The sequence below is a fragment of the Nilaparvata lugens genome, chromosome 2, assembly GCF_014356525.2.
Source record: "Nilaparvata lugens isolate BPH chromosome 2, ASM1435652v1, whole genome shotgun sequence".
NCBI lineage: Eukaryota > Metazoa > Arthropoda > Insecta > Hemiptera > Delphacidae > Nilaparvata > Nilaparvata lugens.
The window spans coordinates 8,431,166-8,434,765 of record NC_052505.1 but is presented as its reverse complement, the minus strand read 5'-3'; positions in this window follow the sequence as shown (position 1 = coordinate 8,434,765).

The following is a 3,600-nucleotide window of genomic DNA, read 5'->3' as shown; positions in this document are numbered from 1 at the left end:
CAGATGGAAAGACTATCACGGTACTGGATACCGTATACATCCTATGGGATACCGTACAAATTCAAACGTAAACTGAGTTTATTAACATGAGTGAGTTTTTGATCTTGGAAGGAACAAATAACATTTTTAAGAGTAAATTATGATTCAACTGAATAAACTAGAGCAGGTAACATTATATATACTCGTGGATGAGAAAACTGCTTGAGGTTTACTGTTCACAGAGCTCCTAGTTTATATAATACTTATAATATTCATACTTCGATAAAAAAATTACAATAAGTTCCAACCACTACCAACTGAATTTACAAATCTACAAATTTGCAAATTTGTTAATCAAGGTGTTAGTGGTCCAACTAATTGGGTGCTGAAATATAAAACGTCACTGTATCTTCTGAAATTGGAACAAGCGTTATTTGTAAAACGTGGCCGCATTGTAGGGGAATGAGATACACGATCACATCTGCACTAGGATTGTTCCATGACAGTTGAGCATATGTGCATTTGACCAGTGAGTGGCCTCTCCGCATTGAAGCCGTCAGAGTATATCAAAATGCTTGCTCTGCAATGTACTTATGAGGAATCGGTGGGCCTCATGCCAGTTTCTCTACATTACATGCCAGCGAACACACGGCTATAACTATATATCCTTGTCTCAGCTTTAACGAGACGTTGCTATTTCACATAAATCGCTGGTCCGCATTTGCAGTTTGCTGTTCACCGTCACTGTTCACAAACACTCACTCACTCCCCTACAATAATCCTTGGCTTGTGTGACTTAGCGACCCAGACGTTTCTCATTTACAAAAGACTGAAACACTTGGAATCTTTACTTCTGTTCCAAGTTAAGGCTATATAAATTCTGGCGGACTATGTTGAAAACTCATTTCCCATTTATTTTTGTCGATGTATCTTCGAGTTGGAAATGCACTCGTGGAAACACTGCTATGTGCTTCGATGGTTGAAAAACCACTACTTTTGAAAACGAACATGCTTTCTTACTTCCCCAATCACTCTTCATATTCCTCACTTCTTATTCTTGACTTTTCTTCTTCTATAACGGTAGATTGAACTTCGGGAAGATATTTTTTACTTCACTTCAGATATTCATTTGGAGATCCTTCTTATCATAATCTTCAAAATTGTTCATTATCATTATAATTATCCATCATATTCATTATTCATAATAATTAATGTCAATCAGGATTATTTATAATTCAATTACAATAATTTATGTTTTTTCACGGATTATTGACTCTTCGTATGCCAGTAAGGCTTATCACATTACATTATTGATTGAATCACAATTATTATTATCATATATAATACTTTTCTCATCTTAAATCATATCGATCTCATTAGGTTTAGTATTATCATTGATCATCATGTTCAGTAATCGGGAAAATATGCTTAAGGCTGTCCGGTACACTTTTTTTTATTTAAATTGGATATTCTTTTCCAATATAATTGCTAAGAGTGAGAAAAAGTGGCAACTGAAATAGTGAAGTAGTCTAATAAGCGAGTTAAGGTTTGTTGAAGTGCTAACTCCGGTTTTCTTTCCAGATCATAAACGGTTTCGAATTTTCCATTGGAGGCTTTTTCAATACATTCAGTACATCATTCGCTTTGTTCTAATATGCGTTTTTTCGCGATTTATGCCAAAATAAACAAGTTATCGAATTTACTTAAAATGTTACTTTTTATTCATGGGGGATAATATGTTTTAGTTTGGAAAGATACATCAATTCTTTGAATTTTCAAGAGAAGGTCTGGTAATATAGTCGAAACCGTTTATGATCTGGGAAGAAGGAATCTGGAAAGTTAGCACTTCAACAACCCCATAACTCACTCATTAGACCACTTGAAAATTCCAGTTGCCATTTTTCCTCACTCTTATTATGATCTTAACGATCTTATTGGAAAAAAATATCCAATTTAAATTGAAAAAAGGGTACCGAACAGCCTAAACTTCACACAACATGGAATTATAATGATTTCAGATTATATCTGAATAACTTTCAGATGCGAAACGGTCCCACAAAACCTTCTCGATTGAGTGAGAACCTTGTTCTTCTCAATAAGCTATATTGGATGAGTCTCATCATTGATTCAGAATAATTGTATCCATTCTAACCTGACCTTCAACAGATTAAAAAATTCTTTTGTGTTTGAGATGGATGAGCAGTGGAAGATCTTTCTGGAAATTCATCAATGGAGAGAATGGACAGAAAGTATTTAGTGAGAGGAAGGAAGCCACAAGAAATACAGGCTGAAGCTGATGAAAGTTTGGCACTGAATTTGCCTGCAGGAAAGAGAAGTTGGCTAAGTTGGGAGCCAAGGAAACGAGGGCGGGACTGACTGGCCTCGAGCACTACTAGACATGAATTCGACATGAGTTCGTCCACAATATAGATGAGAAATGCATTGCCTGCAGAACCAGAATAGTACAGAATGCCTCCGGTCTGAGGTATTGTGTTCGTCGACATCCCTGCTCAGTCAATTCCCTTGTCAGTCAATTGCCCAGTCACCTTCCTTCACCAACATTCGACGGCAGCTCTCACCTACCGCCAATTCTCATATTTATTGATTTTCAGACGCGCACTCACCAGGCACGTTTCGCTACTGCTTATTTGTGATTGCCTCACCCGACACGTACTGCTACTTGGATGCTGTCCTTTTTCTGATGAACTGATCTGAACTCCAACGGCTAAGATTATAGAGAGCGTTTCATCTAATGCGTGATTGGAAAGTAGGTCGAGTTCTCAGATACATGTACTAGGTGGATGTCTCTCACCCAACGATTGTTTGGTAAAAAAATATTTCTACTCTTCTTAGAATGTTATAACTCATATGATAAGTTACATTATGGATTCCATAATATCGAATAAGCTATAAACTTCAAAAGTGGGGTCTCTTTGGACGAAATATATATATTAATAAGAATTAGAGTTGAATATACGAATTATGTCTACTGGACTTTTCATCACTGATTCATTGCTAATATTTCATGATTTGAATCCTCTCACATTCATTGGTCTTGACTTCAACAAAACTAGATAACTTTTCTTAAATATTCCTCTAAAAATAATAGTGTAACTCTGATAAACTAAAACTGAATACAAGAGCAGCAGAATTTATACTAGTAGGCGAGTCTAGTATAGTTTCTGGTCTGGCGAGTACTATCCTCCGACTAAACAATGTCAAAATCATTGTTATCATGGCGAGTCTGTTGCTTAAGCCGCCATTTTGTGACACTGTTGAGTGGGAGGAGACTGTCTAGCTGGGCCAATGGCAGACGTTCATGCCCTTGACCAATAGCAGTACTCGCCTACTAGTATAAATTCTGCTGCTCTTGTATTTAGTTTTAGTTCATCAGAGATTGACAATGGTGTAATCACAGAATATACAGAATGGAAACTTGTAATCAATCGCCTATCTAACCAATGCTTTTTACATGACCCCAATACTAAACACGTCACGTGACCTTGGGAAGTTCCAATACTGGTCTTCTGATTGGCTCGTGGCAGTGAACGAGATCAATTGATCCGGATCATTGAAGTGATCCGAACCTACCATCAATACTATTACAATGCGGCGCTTCCT